Here is a 6,000-nt window from a genome sequence, read left to right as displayed (position 1 = left end):
TTTTACGTTAATAATCAAAGGATATAAACAAATAAAACAGAAAAATAAGCAATAGGAAAAATACAGAACAGTGCACTTGAAGGAAGAGAACGCCACAGGGCAGTGCACCCAGTCATCGCTGCACGACGGGGAGAGCAGAGCGGTGATAAGAAAGGTCCGTCGCCACTCGCACACGTGCCCACCGCCCAGACCCGCAGGCGCTGGGCAGCCCCGCTCACAGCCGGGGTTTGTTGAGCCTGTCCCTGCAAGGGCAAGCCCCACGCCATGCGTCCACCCACAGCCGAGGCACCCAAAGTCGTGGGAAGGGGGTCCAGCCTTCCGTGCCAGAAACCAGCGCGTCGGAACGGCTTGCTCTTCTCTTTGAGCAGAAACGTCTGGTGGTTCGCCCTACAGCCAACCGAGACCAGGGCTCGGCCAGAGCCCAGGGCGTGGTTGGGTCTCCTGAAACATCTCATCTTCTCGTTCCTTCAGCACAAGATGTTAATAGTTGGCTGCACAAGATCTGCAAAAGTCCTTCTAACGTATCTGGTCTGGCATTTGTTCTTGAGGTGCCAGCAAGATGGTGTTAGTCCTTGAAGTACCAGCAAAACGTCCTGGAAGCGTTAGCCGTTTGTTCTAACCTAACGCACTAGTATTGGCTGTAAAAGCACACGGCGTTCATCTTACAGGTCAGCTCCGGCCTGGGCCTATTGTCCAAGCCCTGGCACTTCACTTGGGTCACCCTGGCTATCGGTTATGTGCTGAGTCATGAGGAGATTTTCAGAGTTCCCTAAAAGACGGGGTCATACGGCTCACCTCCCTCTATTTTAACAGTTTTCAACGAGGCTGTTCCTCTCGTAACGGTTAGAAAAGTTGGGATTTGCTCATTTTTCCCTGTTGTCCTGAGATGAGGAGCTAATTCTTTTCCAATAACCTGCTCTTTCCAAGGCTTATTTTTTATCTTTTCAGAAAGAGAATGATAAACATGATTTCTAAAAATATTTTAAAGGCACTGACACAATAAAACAGGTTCCTGACTATTCAGAAGCACTGGTACTCAGCCCCTGGTTTGAGTTTGAGTAAAACTGGGCGCCTTTTCCCCCCGCGGTGTGCCCAGGGTGACTGCCCACCTCCCAGGTACTTTTGTCAATATTTATCAGGAAGCAAAAGCAAATCCAAAGAATTGTCTCACTTTCCCTTTCTCTGTCTTGAGATTACATAAAGATGACGGAAGATACCCGAGTATTAATTTTGAGGTTTTGTATGATTTTGGGTTTAAAAAAGTTTTATGTATTTTTTTTTTTTCTTCAGCCCACGGGAATGTTCTAACTCTTAGACCTGCTGTGCTGAAATTACGCTGTCTTTTATTTTCAGGGAGGTTTGCACTGTACATCTCATTTTATTGTGAGCATACATCAACTGTTACTGAGCGTGACTCCAAAACAAATTTTTCTTCTGGTTTGTCAGTTTGTCTCCTCCGTACTGGTTGTGTTTTTACAGCACACCTTACCAGTTGCCCTTTAGTTATATTTTTAGGGAATCGTCACGTATTTCACGCTAACTTTTTTTCTGTGTTGCTTAGAGAAAGGTTAAGTACGTTCTTGATTACTCATGTTGTTGTTTCTTCCTTATAGCACTATTAAATTAAATGCATATGATTTGTTACACGCTGGAGTATCAAATACATGCACTAAATTATTTCCCTACGTTTAGTTAACACTAGGAATCTGCAAATTCCCTGTGTTGAGAAAATTTCCTAGGTTTTCCGTTTACAGAAGACGTACTGATTCCTTTGGAAATATATCAGCAAAAAGACCAAAATCTTTATGGTCTTAGAAAACATTATGAATTTAGGTTTGCATTTTTTTCTGTTTCATTTTCTGTTTAAGCAGAGTTTGCAAACTGACCAGCAGTTTTAGTGTTGTTTATGAAGTGTAGCGGCTCCGTGTGTGTTACTGCTGTCGTGGGACACAGGACAGTTCCCTTCCACGTGCAGAGCAGAGAAAGTGTCTGATCTCACAGGGGCCTCCTGGTGTGAGCTCAAGCCCTCACACTTCAGGGTGAGTGAATTTTTTTTTTTAAATCGTATTGACTCAGATTATACACCTGCGCTCTGATCCAGGTTCTCATTTCATATATTTGTATTTATTACGACAGTACGTGGATGTGTTTACATTCAATGTTACTTTGTGGCTTTTTTTCTTTGTCTCTACTAATGTGTCTTGGCACTAAAAAAAAAAAAAAAAAGAAAAGCTAATCAGAAGGTATTTAGCATACTGTGAAAATTTTGTTCCCAAGACAGAGGGAGTAGGGGGATGCTTTTTCTGGGTTTATATGAGTTAGAAGGCAGACTGGCTTGGCTTTGTGAGAATGCAAATGATTGTGGATGATCAACATCAGTAGGTACAAAAATAAAATATTCCAGATCCTGTTTGGGAAATAATAATCCATATCCAAGCAACACGTAGCACGTGGCTAAATAAGATACTGGCATTAACTTGCTGCAAAATATGAGGAGCTAAATTATTTTGGTGGTCATTAAAAATCAAAATGTTAGCAGTAGCTCATAGAGTAACGGTCTTAGGGCGTTGCTTGGGGAAGGAGGCGCCTAACTTGCTCTGGACACTTTGAATTCCAGACACATTTGCAGATGGGTTTTCCAGGCCAGTTGTTTGATAAACTATCTTAGACATGGAGTTTCTTCCCTAATGATGTTTTGCTGGAGTTTAATATAATATATAATTTCATAAGGTATAAGGATTTTTTTTTTTTTAGTTTAAGGAGAACTGCGCAAGTTGATAGGGTCTGACTTTATTTCTGTGAGAGTTTACTCCTATGGAGGCCTTTCATAACATTTCCTGTAGGCTGGGGAAAAAGCGTGTGATGACAGTACAGAGGTAAACTGCCCGTGCCCAAGTCAATGTAAATATTCTTTTGCACTTGTTATAGACCCCTCAGTCACCTGAGACCGCGCAGAGGGAGCCAGCAGCTCTGCATCCTCCCGGCAGACGCTGGTCTGGGTCTGCCTCCCTGCTCACCCCCCGCACGGCAGGGGGGTCCCAGGGCTTGGAGGGGGCGTCCAGCACCACGAGGAAGAGACCTTGGGAACCTCCTCTCCTCGGTTCATGCCACTGCTGGGGAAAACAAAAAGTTTTGCTGTTCCTGGGGGGTTCCTCGATAAGCAGCTGGTTAGGTAGTCACGTTGTTTTCATTAGGTGCCCCAGATTCTCTTTCCCCAGGCTCCTGGCACGCTTACGCCCTTCCAGTGTCTTCCTTGAGAAGTAACATCACTCAGCAGCAAATCGCCGTTTTATTCCACTCGGGCTGCTGTAAATCCTGCACCTTCGGGGTTGCCTCTGATGGCGAGGCACCCTCTGTGAAGCTGTTCGTCCTGTCCTGCACTGCCAAGGAACTGGGGGTAAAACCCGCCGCTGGGTTATTCCGAGCCCTGGTTTGTGTGGGGAGGGTCTGGACCAGCGGCGGAGCCTGGATTCTGCGGCCGTGCCGGGGGGATGGATGGATGGTGCTGCAGGACGTGAGCCAGCTGACTCGCTCCGAGACGGCTCAGAACTCCGAGAGCTGCCGGGTGTGATAAAATAGGCCACCGCAAAGGTAATTAGTCCTTTTCCAGTTAAGTAAGGAAATTGCAAATTTTATGCATTGTTTTATAAATAAAAACCTCATAAGAGTAAAATGAGGTATTCCATATGTACCGTTCCTTTTGCACACTAAATATGGGCTGGCTTATTATCATATTTTTGATGACTTGCCATGGCTCTCTGTTTATTTTTGCCTAAAAATATGTCCTTGCTCTGCTGTAGCAATTTCCAGGTTCCTTAATTTGTTTTGTTTGAAGTGTGTTTCTAGCAGTTACATACTACAGCATAATGATGGTATAGAACTTGTTATTTAGCAACTAATTTAAATGAAAATAGACATAATTTAAATAGACCGAAATGTCCTTTAATACTATTTTTAAAGACTAATGGAAACGCTACGCGGGCTCGTGTGATGCACAGTTGAATACAAAATAAACAGAATTGTTCAGATGCATTTAGATGATTCTTTCAGCCCTTCATGGGGTTGTTTCAATGCAGAAAAACTCCACAGTGATAAGATTTATCAAAGGAATTGTGAATCGCTTTGATACAAAAGAGATATTTATTTCACTGCAGGCTTGCTTTTCCCTGAGGTGATATAAGTATTTTTTCTTTTGTTGAAACATTGCTTCAAAAAATGTCAGCGGTAAGAAATGGAACAAACCAGCACCCAGAATGCTGTCGGTTGTGTGGCTGCTGATTCCCCCACCCCACGGCACTCGGCGGTGCCAGGCTGCTCAGCAACCGTAGGTGGGGAAAACTTTTCAGACTATTCAGAAAAATCTTGGCGTCTCCAAACACAAACATTTTTTTTTTTTTTTTTTTTTTTTTTTTTTTTAAATATATATAGTATTTTGTATTTCTTCCTCTTTTTAATGTAAGAAACAGCTTTGCTCTTTCTGAATTCAAAGCATTTGACGAAGTACCTGAAGCTTTCACAAGCGAGGAGTGCTGAACTGTGTCCTCATTCTTTCTTCCCTGGTACTTGTCCGTCTCCTCAGCTTTCAGGAGCAAAATTTGGTAAGTCAGGGAGAGGCAACAACAACTTTATGCAGAGCTTGGGACAAGAACATAAAAAAGCCTCATGAAGTCCAAATTTTCATTTCCTGCTTCCCGGAGAAATGAATGAGAATGGGAGTGAGTTCAGGAACTGAAAATGATGTTTCAAAATAATTTTAAAAACCATTTTAGGTGAATGCTCTAATTCAAAGGAGAGGTTTCCGTGCCATGCCCACCCCCTGTATCCAGAATCCCTCACCAGTGGCCTCTCCAGGCCATGTGGGAGCTGTCGGGATCCCATCGAGCAGATGGGGAACCCGCACTCTCCATCCTGGAGGACCAGGAACCCTTCCCCTCACACCGGAGGGACACTGCACCTCCAGCCCTCCCGGCAACCCCGGCACGTCCCTGCAGTAAGCACAATTTCCCCGTGCTGTCAACTTGATCCCTCGCTGGCCCACTCCCGCCCCAGTCCCTGAAGGTAATTTAGAGTCGGGAATTTTTAAGATTTCATGCTGCGGTATCTTCACAGCGTGTTCCACCGCCCGCCCTGCTCGTCTGGGCAGCAGACGGCAAGCACAGACGGCCCTTTTGTGCTTTTTTTTTCCTGTCTTGGTTCATGAAACTTGGTTTGGAGCATCCCCAGGAACCGGTGGTTTTCTGGGGAGCGTGTGCATGGTCAAGACCCTCGGGTTCACCGGCGCTGCAGCTTCTCACCAAAGCATGTTGGCCGTGGTGCTGCGTGGATTCCATTCACACAGTCAAGTTTTGGAGTATCGTTTCTGACCGAAATTATAACCTGCTGTTGCTGGTGAAGGGATGCAAAACGGACGTGACTCCTCTTGCTTCAGAGCAGAGACACAAAACTGGATCTCGCCCATTCTAGCTGAGTTCAGTAAATTGCTAAATCACTGACTTCTGTCACCCAATGCAGATTTTGTTCTGAGTTTTAAAAGTGTTTTAATTTCCTGAAACGCTTCTGCTAGTCTTGGTTTCTCTCTGGATTCTGATAGATTTTTTTTTTTTTAATTTCTTTTTAATCTTTGTTCTTCAGGAGAGGAAACCTGGTGTGCCATGTGCTAACCTCTACACAGCTTATTTCTGTCTTGCTTTCCCCGTAACTGGCCATGTTTTTCTTCTCAGTTTCCTACTGTTGCTTCCTCCCCAGCCATGTTCCAGCCCTTAATACACTGCTTTGTCCTTTCCCAGCACTTCTTGAGATATAAAAGTTTTTATTCTTAATACCTCTGTGTATCCCATGAGCAAAAATGTGATTTTATTTTCCTAGTTTCTAGTAGGCCGTGACCTTCCTGTGTGCTGTGTATTTTTCCAGGTTAAACTTATTTCCTCTACTTTATCTGTGGCACGAAGGGAAAGAGGTATTTATAGCACTTGCTCTGAATTTCGAACTGTGGGTGCCAGT

This window comes from Athene cunicularia (assembly GCF_003259725.1).
Source record: "Athene cunicularia isolate RWA chromosome 6 unlocalized genomic scaffold, athCun1 chr6_part1, whole genome shotgun sequence".
In the NCBI taxonomy this organism is placed as follows: Eukaryota; Metazoa; Chordata; class Aves; order Strigiformes; family Strigidae; genus Athene; species Athene cunicularia.
Note: the sequence above shows the minus strand (reverse complement) of the source record.